This window comes from Phoca vitulina, unplaced genomic scaffold (genome assembly GCF_004348235.1).
Source record: "Phoca vitulina isolate PV1807 unplaced genomic scaffold, GSC_HSeal_1.0 scaffold25, whole genome shotgun sequence".
Classification (NCBI taxonomy): Eukaryota; Metazoa; Chordata; class Mammalia; order Carnivora; family Phocidae; genus Phoca; species Phoca vitulina.
In genome coordinates this window covers 2,322,472-2,338,459 of record NW_022589728.1, presented here as the reverse complement: position 1 = coordinate 2,338,459, position 15,988 = coordinate 2,322,472, and positions in this window count along the sequence as shown.

The window sequence follows — 15,988 nt, the reverse complement described above, 5'->3', positions numbered from 1 at the left end:
AAGAACAAAGTCTATGTGTAGAAAACAAACATGTATCATGAAAAAAAGGTAACAAAATCCAAAAGTTGATTACTTAGAAAAATCAATAAAATTTATAAATTTCTAGCAAAATTGATCAAAAGAGTGAGACAGAAAAATCTACTTATTGATATAAAGATTGAAAAGCAGATATCACTGCATAACTACAGACATTTGGAAACATAAAATAACATCATGATAAACTCAATGCCAATAATTTGACAATTTATATGCAATAACAAAAAGCATAATTTACCAAACTGACAAAAGAAGAAATATAAAGTCTGAATATCCCTATTATAAATCATTCTTGTAAATCTTTACTCAAAGAAAACTTTAAGCCTTGGTAGCTTGAGCAGTGAATTCTTTCAAATATTAAATTAAGAAATGGCTTTGATCTTATGCAAATTCCACAGATAATAATGAAAAAGGGAACACATTCCAGAACTTTTTATGAGGTCATCAAATGCCTAAAAGAGGCAAGAAACAAATTTACTAATCAATCTCTGTCACAAACAGATGCAATTAGCAAGTTAATATTCACAATATATGAAATTATATGCTGACTGAACAGATTTATTCCACTGAGCAAGTGGTTTCAAATAAGAAAATCAGTCAATAATAACTCACCATATTAATAGGCCATGGAGAGAAATCATGTAATAATCTAAAAATTATATGATAACATTCAATACCCAATCATGAAAGAACCCAGGAATAGAAAACAATCTCCCTAAATTGGTAAAGACTGTCTGGAAAATTCAGCCTGGACTTTGGTCAAATTAAAGTAAAATCTCAAAAATAATAAAAAGAAATAGTTCTCAGGCTATCAATCACTTCATGTTGCCTTAGGGTCTCTGCATCTGAACATATATCTCAGTAAATTTTCAATTAAAGTGTCCATTTTGGAGGCACCTGGGTGGCTCAGTTGTTAAGCATCTGCCTTCGACTCAAGTCATGACCCCAGAGTCCTGGGATCGAGCCCCTGCATCAGGCTCCCAGCTCAGTGTGAAGCCTGCTTCTCCCTCTCCCTCTGCCTGCCACTCCCCCTTGTTGTTGTCTCTTTCTCTCTCTCTCAAATAAATAAAATTTTATTTTTAAAAAGTGTCCATTTTGTTTGTGCCTTGCTATTTTATTTATTTTATTATTTATGTTACCACATTATCTTCCTTCCACATTCCTTGGTGAATGTTGTAATGATCTCCCTTCAGGAATGAAGGACTTTCTCCTGGAGTTGCTGGGACAGCTCTACCAGAAAGCTGCTTGCCCATGACAGGAACAGCTTCAACTAAAGAGAGGTTCCTCAGCTAGGGTCACTGCCTTTCTGATGTGGCCACATCCAAGGACTTGCAAGCATGAATGCCTATCCTCTCACCCCTACAAGGGACAACTATGAGTCTTCCAGAGCTCAGAACCCCCGTGCAGTTGGCTGAGGCCTCCATTGAAAGTATGTCAGAGCCGCTTCTTCGGCTCATTGGTTCTTCCTTGCCCTTCCCCTCCTCAGCATTCCCTGATAAACCTCCCATGCACTGTTCCCCATCTCAGAGCCAGCTTCCTGGGAACGCAGGCAGTTGCATCTTTATTTTTTTTGAATGGTTGCCTAACAGCCCATGAAATTGAAGCACCCTAACTCTATCTCCACCTCACACATTTGTAGTTACTTTCCTCTCTAACATCGAAACACTGAGTATCCAACATCTTGTTGGGTATTGATTTAACATTCCTTTATATTACTTTCTTAAAGTACATACCCAGGCATGAAATATATAAGGTATATTACAAATATATTATATGTCATATAATATATTACATATAAATTATACGTATTCACAAATATATAATTTTACCAATTTTAATATGTAATCTTGTTAATTTATAATATATTTCAATGTACTAGTTTAGCAGCTTTCTTAGACTATCACATAATTAGATGTTGTAATTTTTATTTAAAACTTGAGAGAAATGGAATTTCATCCTTCCTTTCATTTGAAATTCTAGTCACTGGTAATATTGTTTTTTTTAAAGGTGTATATGGGATAAAAACAAAGGCTACATAAATGTTACATCTAATTGTTTTTACTAAGGTTTTTTTTTTGAAGAGCTTATTAATACATAGTTTTTAATGTAGCTGTTTTCCTAGGAATTAATGATATATAACTTCCATAATTAAATGAGAAGTGTTTAATAGCGTGAATTTATTTTTCATTTAAATTGCTATCTTCCTGACATAATAAATATAATATTTATTAAGAATAATGGTCATAGGAATATGCACATATTTGGAAGCATATATCTAGTAATTTAACTTTTCATAACCCTATTTATCTATATAAATGAGGATATAAATACCCACTTTGTATCATAGATACGGTGACTAAGTTTGTAAAGCACCTAGTATAATATTTGCTCTGTAACAGAAGTTCCATGACTCATCATGTAGAAAAAAAAGGCTCTTAGTCATACTTCAGGGACAAAAATGAAGAGGAAAAAACAGAATATGAGAAAACAATCATAAAATGACCCTTGATAGAGCAACCCAAAGCAGTAGTTCTGAATGAGAGGTAATGAACAACATCTAGGGAAAAATGTGTGCACTAAAGACTTTCGAAAGATAGTCCTCTGAAGGCTGTGGGTCTTTGGGAGACTAGTTATATGTGTTTGCTTATCTAAGACTTTGCAAAGAGCAGGTACTAAGGACATGAACAAGAGAATGGTGGTACTGTAGATCCCAGCTAGGCCACAGGCCCAAGGATCCAAATAGATGTAAGGGAACACACAGAAATAAAAGTATGGGATTGTGGCACAGTGAGACTGTCATGATAATGAGGCAGCCCCTTGAGCACAAGTAAGCGCTCAACCTTAATGGTACTTGGTGATGAATTATTGGAGGAACAGTGTAACTAGATGATTTACATAGAAATTATAGTCAAAGAGTACTTGGGGGGAGTTTCATTTTTCACAATTTAGGCTCATAATATCATGTCAAAGAGAATATTTAACAGTGAATAATAATTCAAATATAATTCATTTGAGAATGCTTATTCTGTGGTGAGAAACCACTCAGAAAATGGGAATACAAAACCAAATTAGATATGCCCCAGTCTTGAAGAGGTTAAATAAATAATCAACCTTGAAAAAACTTTGTAAAAGTGTTTTTGTAAATAATAGCATTTTAAATCATCAGATAAGTAGCTACATGTAGAGATTTTTGAAAATTCATTCCCATAGACTTATAAAATATCTTCCACTGAATCATATACTAACCTGATCTGTATTACCTTATAATATCCATTTATTAAAATCAATACATATTTTTGAGGACTACATGGAGACATGCAGCAATAAGCTAAAGAGAAACAATTCCCATGTGGGTGTGTGGGCTTTAGAATGGGATGTCATCCCAATTCCATGGGATGACATTTTATAGCTGGTCCATGAGCAAATTCTAGTAGCAATAAGAGGTTGAATATATGGGAAAAGGAGAAGGTATAACTTGGAGGGGGCATAGAAACAATAGGGGGGGCTTTAGGATCAAAAGCAACTGTGTAAGAATTAGCCTTAAAGAGGAAAAGAGAATATCCTCCATGTACTAGGTCCTCCATGGAAAAGAGGCCAACCAAAGCACAGAAGCCTGGAGTTATTATAAGAGAATGATTCTGAGAGTGTCTGTTCCCCACAGTCTAATCTATGAGCCTTGCACAAATTAGATGTTAGTAGACCTCTGAATAAATGAAAGAATAAATTTTAAAACTAAATTGTCCACATAAAATGCTCTTATAACAATGACACTGAAAGCACATACAAAATTAGCAAAAGCATTGATTATGTATGAAGAATTAATATCTAAGTTTGTGAAAATGATTCATAATTAAAGGACAAAGTCTATAAAAAATACAAAGTATATGATGTAGTTTCAATTAACTTCTGAATCATAAAACTCCTGGAAATTTTATGTCATTGTAATTAATCCCAAACTGTTCTGAAAATAAAGGAATGTTAGATCCTCCAGTTATTCTTAAACTGTGATAGATGATTCATTAGGAACATGGTTTTTCACTCTCAGTCCCATTCAGATCATGATAATCAAAAGTTGTTGCAGCTGAGCTGGAAGACATGATCATTTGCAGGATGTTCTGATGACTTGTAAGTAGCAGGGACACATATTCTGAAATTTCTGACCCTTTCTAATACCTGTAGGTTATCATGGCACACCAGACTGAACAAAGCTGATGTTAAATTTAATTTGGCTGGTGGAAGTGGAGCTGGAGTTATGGTGAGGTATCAGATGGGCCAGAGCATTCACGCTTTGGTCGCTGGACAAGAGAGGGCAAGGTAAGCCCCCCTGAGCTCAGAGGGTCATACATAAAAATAAAATGTGATTAACTGTGTAATTCTGAAGTCACTTTGTACTTGCAAACACACAGGTGATGGAGATACATGTGTGTGAGTTGACTCCCAGCTCCTACCCAACACTTTGCTCATGACATTGGCCAAATCATTCAGCTTTTCTGAGCTTCCACTCTCCTTTTTATAAAATAAAGATTAATGGAGCCTCTTGCAAGACTAATAAAAATGTTAGAAGTAATATGTTTAAAGCACTTACACACAGCTTAAAATATGGTGTAAGTTTTGTAAATCATAGACACCATTAAGACAAGTAGCATTGATAACCTAATTCTTTTCAACCCATGATGAAGAAGATATAAAGATTTATTCCTAGCAATTTTAGCTGCCCTTCCCTAAGAAAGATTCCTGCTCAGTCACCAATATAAATTCCTAGTCAGCTTTCATTTTGAAGTCTGAAGTTCTTTATATTTGAAGTTGAAAACAAACTGTAAAATATGTCACAATGTCTTCCCTATGTGTCACACTCCTATGTATGAACACCAGATGTACTACATTCCCTAGGACAATATAATTACTGTTATGTTATCATACTGTTCTATTGTTATAGAATATAATAATAATACATAAGAATTTTAGAAGAGTGATTTCAGCCTCGTCTACTATATGACTGGAAGTAATTGTTGCTCTTTAATAGCCCCTGATTAAGTGGCCTTTTCATAATTTAGGAATGGGTTGATAAAATTAAGTTTAGCCTGAGACAGGGATGAAGGAGTCCACCTCCAAAAAACATTGGTATGAACATATACCCTCCTATAGTATCTCACTTTTAAATAATCTAAAATGCAGAGGACAGAGTATCAATCATGCTCTACCTCAGGTAAAATTTTATAATACAAAAAATTAAAGTTCTCAGTAGCACTTTACCTCAGGTCATCTTCAAAATTAAACAAGATCAGCTATTTTTCTCTGATTGTATCCATGTCTTTGGAAAACACACACATATTCAAATATTTTAAAATTTACTTATCAGGGGACAGTTGAAAGAAAAGACAAATAGGTCAATAGAACAAAATAGAGTCTAGAAATAGACCTCCATAACTATAGTCAAATGGTCTTTGGCAGAGGACAAAGGAAATACAATGGAGCAAAGATAGTCTTTTCAACAAATGATGCTGGAACAACTGGACATCCATGCACACAAAAATGAATCTAGACAGATCTCACAAAAACTAACAAAAATTGACTCAAAATGGATCATAGGCCCAAGTATAAAACACGAAACAATAAAACTCCTAGAAGACAACACAAGAGAAAACCTAGATGACTCTGTGTATATTGAAATCATTTTAGAAAGGACATCAAAGGCATAATTCATAAAAGAAATAATAAGATGGACTTTGTAAAAATTAAAAATTTCTGCTCTGTGGAAGATGATATCAAGAGAATGAGAAGGCTAGCCACAGACCGGGAAAAAAATATTTGCAAAAGACATCTGACAAGGGACTGTTCTTTAAAATATACAAAAAACACTTAAAATCCAACAATAAGGAAACAACTTGATTTTAAAAAGTGAGCCAAAGACTAACAGACATTTTGCTAAAGAAGATATACAGATAGTGAATAAGCATATTAAAAGATGCTCCACATCACATCATCAGGAAATTGAAAATTAAAACAATGAGATACCACTACACACCTATTAGAATGACCAAAACACTGACAATACCAAATGCTGGTGAGGATGTGAAGCAACAGGAACTTCAATTCATTGCTGGTGGGAATGAGACATTGTATAGCCATTTTTGAAGACAATTTGGCTCTTTCTTATAAAACTAAACACATTCTCACCATATGATACAACAGTCATGCTCTTTGGTATTTACCAAGTGAATTGAAAACATGTCCACACAAAAACCTGCACATGGGTGTTTATGGCAGTTTTATTCATAATTGCCAAAACTTTGAAGCAACCAAGATGTCCTTCAGTAGAAGAATGAATAAATAAACTGTGGTACATTCAGACAATGGAATGTTATTTAGCACTAAAAAAGAAACTATCAAGCCATGAAAAACACGGAGGTACCTTAAATGCATATTACTACGTGAATGAAGCCAATCTGAAAAGGCTACATACTATGTGATTCCAACTATATGATATTCTGGAAAAGGCAAAACACCGGAGACAATAAAAGATCGGTGGTTACCACTGCAATAACTATGCCAATAAGCACTAAACCATCTAATTCTTCTATTATATTATAGTTAACCCCTCTCAGGCTCCTGCCTACAAGTATCATCCTTCCAGAATCTAGAAGAACCTTATTCTAAATAGAAGACTATCACAACTTAGCAAAGAATACCAGCATGTGATGTCTCTTGAGTGAAGAAGACAAATATCTTTCCTTTGGGGAATTCCGCTGGAAAACTTTTGAGTTTATCAGTCTGTGTGCCAATAATGACTATGCCCCTCACAGTCAATAAGAAATGCATATTTGCATCATAACGCATACCCAGGATAACAACTAATTAGACTCAACCCAAATTAAAGCCCTTTCCCTGGGAAATGAAATTAGAACTAACAGATTCCAGATGCAGCTTGAGCTGGTCTCCTTAATAGTCATGACTAACTTCTGCCCTGTCAACTGTGTGGTGGGCAAAATAATCAGCCATAGAAAGTGGACAGGACAGATGAAAACAGTACACCATCTGTCCCTGACTCTAGTGATTTCCCACTTTTAGCTCTTTTCTAAGTTCTGACTGCATTCATTGTCATCCTTTTATTTTTATAAAGAAGTTCCTGGTTTTGATTTTGCTAGTTCAACTTGGTTTTTGTTATTTATATTGACAGTGTTCTAATCAAGTCATAAGCCAGTCACTTTTAGAGCACAGAAGAGACCAAGTTTAATTCTGCTAAAGAGAATGGTCTAGGATTTGAAATTGGGCAAGATATTGAAATTGGATATTAATGGGCTGAGATGGAAACATTCTAAAATGGGGACAAAGTCCATGCAGGCAGAAGAAGGGGAAACTATGGGGGCCTGGGGAGCAGTGATTACACAGAGATGGGAAGTATGTTGTATGGAGAACAGTGAGAAAAAGAAAGTTGAAGCCAAACAAAAAAAATAAAAAAATTAGTAAAATAAACTTTTAGTCTGTTATCCATGGGGATCCACCAAGGTTTGTGGTCATAGCCAGAAAAAAAAATTCTCTTCCAAAATTTTCTTTATTTACTTTCACATTATTCCCCCATTTTTTCCCACATCCTTTTTTAAAACCCATCTTTATAACTTGGATCTTGAAACTTGAATATAATTCAGAACTACTTTGGAAATGCAAATTGGGGCATGGATGTTATAACCATAATCCCACCTTTATCTTTCAGTGTGACAGCAAGGTATCCATTAATAACAACTGGACTATTTGAACGTTTCCCTGGGGTGCCTGGGTGGCTCAGTCAATTAAGCATCTGCCTTTTCTGGGGTCATGATCCTGGAGTCTCAGGATCGAACCCCGTGTTGGGCTCCCTGCTCATCAGAGAGTCTGCTTCTCTCGCTGCCCCTCACCCGGCTTGTGCGTTTTCTCTCTCACTCCCTCTCAAATAAATAAATAAAATCTTTAAAAAATGACTGGACTATTTGAACTTTTCCCCTCTATTTACCCTATTTTATAAACAATAAACTGCATTTCAGAATAGAACAGTGACTTGTCTAAGACTTTTCAGCAAGGAAGTTTTAAAGTCTAGAGACAGATTCACTCTTATAATCTCACTGGGAGTTACAGAAAAGGCTTCACAAAGGAGCGAGGATTTGTTTAGGCTATAAAGAGAAAAGATGACCACACAGGTTTCCTCAAAATGGAATCACTTCTTTCTGGTAATGTGGTTGAGTGGTTGAAGGGATTAAATGACATCATAAAAGAAAAGTATTAAATGGCCAAGAACCTCACAGGAGGATAGCCCAAACGAATCTATTGGACAATAAAATCTGCTTATTATGGAAGAAAAGTGGGGAGCGGTTAGAAATAAGGTTGGAAAATCTGTTGTGACCAGTGCCTCATGGTATGAAAACCAGGGTAAGAGGAGCCATTTAAAGATCCCTGTCAGTGCCTGGCAAGGACTCTGAGAACCTTGTTACCATTGCCTCAGCCCACAGGAGTCTCTCCTCATACTGAACTCCTACCTGTATCTTACATGATGACACAGGGTTTGCTCATAATTGTTCTCTAATTTCTTCATTTGGGTTTTTAAATCTTCTCCTGACTCAGATTATGAACACTTAGATCCTGCTGTAGTATGTTTAATACACTCCAGATTAGCAAATATGTAAATTAACCTGAGCACAATTTTGCGATGTACGAGGTGTTAATAACTATACAATTTGAGATTAGTAGGTTTTCCACATGCATCTCTGGAATCTGAATCATGGCATTATCATAGTCCATTTGGTTATCAAGCAGACAGGCTAAATGTTCTAGGAAGATTAAAGGAACAAGCAGGTTTATTTAGGTAAGGAAGTAATCAGTTCCTAAGTGGTTTCTTAGCAGCTTATGTAAGTTCACATGGCACTCTAAGGTCTAATGGACTATCGCAAGGTATAAGCTTTGGAAAGATGTAGGTCAGAATGCCTGAGTGTGTTTAGCTTATCTTGAAAATTTCTATATATCTTATACTTTAAAAAGAAAAAGCCTGCAGCTCAGCTTCCCTTAGTTTATTCTTAATGCTCTGGAAATAGCTTTTAGTGTTCCTATAACTTTATGTTCTCTCCAATGTAAATATTTGTATAAAAGATATCAAAAAATCATAAAAGTAAAGGTCCTTAATCAGTAACAGAGTTTATCCTTTTGCTTTAAGACACAAATCACCACATGTATCTAGGAAATGCTGGAACTCATTTTGTTCTTCCTTGTTTCTCACTTTCCTGAGAAGCACCTTCACAGACAATGAAGGGAGACGAACTTCCACCGCCAACTGTTCCCCAACTGCTCCCCACGCCAAATGTTCCTGTTACTCTGGAATTATATCACTTCCTACACAATAGTGGCAAAACTGTCCAGGTACAATCTGTAGAGAGATGATCACCCAACCTCACCAGTCTGGACACCATAGGACTATAGAGAATTTATAAATTAGATGAGTCTAAAATGACTAAGCCCACAGTATGTGGTTTATGCGTGTATGACTATATATACAGTCATACCTTGTTTTATTGCACTTTGCAAATACTGCATTTTTTATGGAGCAAGAACATTGGCACAATTTTTCCAATAGTATTTGCTCACTTAAGGTCTCTGTGTCACATTTTGGTAACTCTTGCACTATTTAAAACTTTTCAATACTATGTTTGTCATCATGAAGTGATCAGTGATTACAATTCACTGAAAGTTCAGATGATGGTTAGCATTTTTTAGCAAAAATTATTTATAATACTACTTATAAATTATTTTAATTATGGTATATACATTTTAAAAGGTATGTTTTTAAGGCATAATGTTTTTGCACACTTAATAGACTGTAATATAGTGTAAACATAGCTTTTATATGCACTCGGAAACCAAAAAATCCACTTGACTCACTTCATTCTAATGTTCACTTTACTGCAGTGTTCTGGAACCTAGCCCACAATGTCTCAGGGATATGCCTGTAGTTACTTACTAAAATGCATCAATATGCTATAGCCTATTGAAAATAGGCAGTAAAGTAGTAATTCTTGCCTCATCCAATTCAGGACCTTTAGAAACTCTTAGGAGTGTTTGTCAAACCTCTATTTTCCACAGTTGTGTGCATTAACGTGGTCACATCTTGCCTTGGCCTTATATACTCTGCAGAGAATTCTAAATTGCTCTGTCTGCAAATGTTCTAGATATAAATTTATAGAGTCTCCATCATCTGCTTTTGCTGGTTGGCATGTGTGTTATTATAACTCCCCCTCCTAGACCACCTCATTAGCTATTAATTTATGCTTGCAATGCTTTCTAGTTCATGCACTGAGAAAAAGCCATTGGTATCTGCTAAACAAGTAGAAGTGGCTTCTCTCTTTCACTACCCTACATTGTATCAGTGGAAAGTGTTTCAGAGGTTACTCAGTTAAAGAAACAAGACCCTGTGAGTGGAGCTTTGCTAAAGAGGTATTTTTTCTTGACACCCATAGGCAAACATAACATTTTTTAATGTTTTTTTTTTTATTATTCAAATTCAATTAGTCAACATATAGTACATAATTTGTTTCAGGTGTAGTGTTCAATAATTCATCAGTTGCTTTTAACACCCAGTGTTCATCATATCATGTGCCCTCCTTAAAGCCTATCAACATTACCCCGTCCCCCTACCCACCTCCCCTCCAGCAACCCTCAGTTTGTTTTCTACAGGTAAGAGTCTCTCATGGTTTTTCTCCCTCTCTGAGGACTTCCCATTCAGTTTTCCGTCTCTTCCCCTATGATCCTCTGAGCTGTTTCTTATATTCTACATATGAGTGAAACCATATAATAATTGTCTTTCTCTGATTGATCTATTTTGCTCAGCATGATATACTCCAATTCGATCCATGTCAATGTAAATGGTAAGTATTCATCCTTTCTAATCTCTGAGTACTATTCCATTGTATATGTATAGATGTGTCTAGCAAGAAGTTGCTGCGACCGAGGTCGAAGAGGTTGCTGCCTGTGTTCTCCTCTAGGATTTTGATGGCTTCCTGTCTCACATTTAGTCTTTCATCCATTTTCAGTTTATCTTTGTGTATGGTGTAAGAAAATGGTCCAGTTTCATTCTTCTACACGTGGCTGTCCAATTTTCCCAGCACCACTTATTGAAGAGACTATCCTTTTTCCATTGGATCTTCTTTCCTACTTTTTCAAAGATGAGTTGACCATAGAGTTGAGGGTCCAGTTCCGGGTTCTCTATTCTGTTCTAATGATCTATGTGTCTGTTTTTGTGCCAGTACCATACTGTCTTGATGATTACAGCTTTGTAATAGAGCTTGAAGTCAGGCATTGTGATGATGCCCCCAGCCTTGGTTTTCTTTTTCAACATTCCTCTGGCTATTTGGGGTCTTTTTTGGTTCCATACAAATTTTAGGATTATTTGTTCTGGCTCTGTGAAAAATGTCAATGGTATTTTGATAGGAATTGCACTGAATGTGTAGATTGCTCTGAGTAGCATAGACATTTTAACAATTATTTATTAAATATATATTTATATATATTTAACAATATTTGTTCATCCAATCCATGAGCATGGAATGTTTTTCTATTTTTTGTGTCTTCCTCAAGTTCTTTCATAAGGGTTCTGTAGTTTTAGAGTACAGATCCTTTACCTCTTTGGTTAGGTTTATTCTTAGGTATCATATGCCTTTTGGTGCAATTGTAAATGGGATCAGTTCCCTAATTTCTCCTTCTTCTCTTCATTGCAACATACATTCTCCATTTTCTTTCTAACATATATTATACAGTCATTGTTATATTATACCTTCACTTATAATTGGACTGTAAATTTGCATAGAGAGGAAACCATAATTTTAATTTCTGTTTTTTGTGGAATGACACATAGTAGTAATTCAATGAATTTTTGTCTTTTTTAATTCATTCTTAAGCAAGCATCCATCACATACAATGTGCCAGACTGTGTGTTAAGTGCTAGGGAAACAACAGAGAACAAGACACAAATAGATTCTGCCTTTGTGAAACTTACATTTTTGCAGGGGAGAGAGCTGAAAACAACAAACTGAAAACTGAGGGAAAAGATCAATTCAGTAAAGAAACAAAAAAATGTTTGAAGGGCACCTGGGTGGCTCAGTTGGTTAAGTGTCTGTCTTTGGCTCAAGTCATGCTCCCAGGGTCTTGAGTTTGAGCCCCGTGTCAGGCTCCCTGCTCAGTGGGGAGTCTGCTTCTCCCTCTCCCTCTGCCTCTCTCCCTGGCTTGTGCTCTCTCTCTCTTTCTTTCTCTCTCTTTATCAAATAAATAAAATATTTTTAAAAAATGTCTGAGGCAGAGAATGACAGAGAGGGAGAACCTCAATCTGTAGGTTACCCTTAAGTAGAAAACTAAGGGAATAAAAAGTGGGAGAAAAGCATCCCAAGAAAAGGGGACAGTACATGCAGAGACCCTTATTTGGAAAGTAAGATAATGCATGCATAGATAAATGGATACATAACCTTAATCCACCCCCCACATACCATATATATATTTGAGGCTGAGTGTTTTATATGAAAAATTCTTTCCCACAGTGTGGAAGGAAGTCTTGCTAGGTAATGTTTTAGGTCTAAATATTGGTCATCACCCTTGAGCATAGCATTCTATGCTCATTTTATGTTTCATGGGGTTTAATGAAGCCACTCCTGGATGCAAATGTAAAGTTCAGCAAGAAAAGCACTGCTGACTGGTAATTCAGGGCCCTGATCACAAGGAACTCATCAGTGGCAGGGCCATGATCACAGGGAACATCCCAGGGCTGTACATAAACCAGGCCACATCCTGCAAACTGTAATCTGAAGAAAAATTTTGTTCTTCATTTTTAAAAATTGGGCCAGTATTTGGAAATATTTCACATACCTGGGTTTACAAAGTATTTAAGTGTTCTGTTTTGGAACACTCAGTATAAAGTCATAGTTAAGAAGTAACATAATAGAGTGGTTAAGTATGAGCTTTGGAGTCAGCCTTCCTGGGTTCAAATCCCAACCTCCTGATTTCTCTGATATGTAGCCTTAGGCAAGTTGCTTTACCTCTCTGTGTCTCAGTTTCCCCATGCCTGTGTTCCTTCTGCCCCTCTGCCTTCTCCTCTCATCCACCATTCTCCTTACTCTAGTTATCCCTTTAATCTTGGCATGTATTTGAGGGTTTGCCCGTGGGGGGTTTAGAAGATCAAATTAGTTAATGCTGACAGACAACTAGAACAATTCCTTGCTATAACAATAATAACATTCATTATTAGAATTTCCCTCTTTTACTGAGCCACAATCTTCATCTTTTAAAACTTTTCATTGATTTCTCTTAGACTAGCATGTGATAGTCAAGTTCACTTGATTATTTGTGAGTCAGTTGCAGCTTGAGTGCTGTAGTTTGTACTGAGAGCAGTTATACTTCAAGTTCTCTCCCATATGACAGCGCTCCAAACAGGTGAAGTCAACTCTAAGGTTATGAATCCAAGGCTAAGGTATTCCTTAACTGTTTTATATCTACATTCATTCTAAAGTGTTTCATGTTCATTCGTTGCTCATAAAGTCAATAATTTGGTGATGACATTTTTCAATCTCCTGTACTTCTCTGTGGAACAATAATTTTAAGATATTGACAGGAGCTAGGAAAAAATTAAAAAGTTTTTCCAGTGGTGGGATCCTTCACACACTGACAACTGCAGATGCAGCACCCCAGCTTGGTCCCCAAAACAGTTCTTAAAGCTGGGCAATTGGCAGAGCTGTTACCATCAAGATTCACAGTGGTTGGCTATACTTTTTTTTTTGATGGCAAAATTTAAAAGATTCCTTTGATTTAAGAAGTCAGAGAAATATGAAATAATTTTGGAAAAATTTACTATAAAATTTAGTTGGATTATGCTTTGTTCTTTGTTCTTAGGTTTCTGAAGGTAAAGGGCAAAATCTCTGTTCATTCTGAGAAACATGGCTCTTTAGGAAGTATTATTCCCAGAGAACATCAAGTAGTTTTGTATTATGTGTGTATGTATTGCTATAAATGGGTCTTGGCTTTGGAAAAATCATTTATAAAACATAAAATATTATAACTTTTCCAATAACATACAGAGTTGAATGTACCATAGTTTAGTATTGTAAAATATTAACATCTCTCTACACTAAGAAAGCCCCTATATTTGAGATGTTTCATTTGAAATCTTTTCATAAATATTAATGCTGTAATAAACTCTAAATGAACCCATTTTAATTGAGTCATAATCAGGAAGCAAGGTTGAGATCTTAGATTTTGAAGCAACAACAGCAAAACACAAAAAATTCAAAGCATTGCCAAGTCTTCTTTATTTTTAAAGTGATTTTTGTCATGTCTGAACCTGGATATTTAAGATATCCAATAACCCTCATGTCTGATTTTTTTTTTTTTAGTATGGTGGGAACTTAATAGAATCTTAAAACATTCTCATAGACACAAGTGCATATATCAAAAAGGGGAGCATTAAAATTTCATTTCAATTAATTTATTTGTTTATATCAAATGAGAATATTTTGGATTAAGAAATTACTGTTGAATAAATGTCCCCCTCCAGTCATAAACACACTTAAACCTTATCTACAAAGATAAATATGTTCTTAGTTATTTTTATGTCTTCTTCTTTCCCTTTCTTCTTCCCTTCCCTCATACACAATGATGGTTTATGGATTTTGGTGTGCAGGTTTTCCATTTCTTGAGAATTCATTCTTAATTATTTTATCATTTTTGATGCTATTGTAAATAGAATTGTCCTCTTTATTTAAATTTTGGATTGTTCATTGCTAGTGTATAAAAATATGGTTGTATTTTGACCAACTATCCTACACCCTTGCTGAACTTGTTTTTTGGCTCTAATAGATTGTGTGTGTGTGTGTGTGTGTGTGCAACATGTACAACATCATGTCATCTGCAAATAGAGGAGGTTTTATTTCTTTCTTTCCAATAAGTAACATTTATTTGTTTTATTTCTTTTTACAAAATAATCTCTCTGTCCCCATCTTGTTTTTGTAGCATTAATGTATACCATACATGCTTCTATCATAATATTTACAACACTCAATTATATTACTTATTTACACATTTATTTTGACAATCCAAATTGCATAACACATCAGACTTAGTAATATCCATTATATGGTTGAATGCTTGAATCTCTGATGTTTTACTTTTGCATGATATAAAAATATAATACATTTGTGTTTTACAGTATACATCAAGTAAGTATAAATAACTTACTTGAAATTTTGGAATTTTGAAGCTACCCAATAGCATGCATTCAAATCATGAAATTTGCTGCTCCATTGGTCTTAATAGAAAGTATTAAAACCAGCTCTGATCTCTAAATTTTAACAAATTGCCCATAAAATGAAGGTCTCACAATTTCAACTCAATGTTTCAATGTTGAAAACACAGGGAGATAGCAAATAGATCTACAAATCCAGGTTGTCATATACAGCATAGGGACACAGCTGGTCATTCGGTAAAGGTTATATTGTGTAGTATCTGTCTTCACAGAGTGGAAGCTGGTACAGTGTATGATGAAGCAATTCCTTCTAGACCCTCAGTTTTATCAGGAACCACTGAGTCTTCCTCCACAGGTAGGTACCCCTCACCAGATCTGGGAAACCACCACATTCTTGCTATGTTAATGATCCTTCACACTCAGCTGAACACACTATTTCAGAGGATTATATAATTTGCTTTAAATTTAATAAAATACCATCTAAATGATCCATGCTTTATCTTTAGCAAGCCATCTCTTTAAATACTCATTAAAAGAATGACTGAAGATTGGAAGAAGATTTTGTTATAACATAGGCATATCTCAATCAACCACCAATCATCATAATAGTAATATATCCTAGAAACATGGCTTTAACATCTTAAAATTTGACTATTCAGTCAGAAAGCAGCAAGGCTACAAAAGCAGAACCCCAGAATCATCAGGTATGGAAAA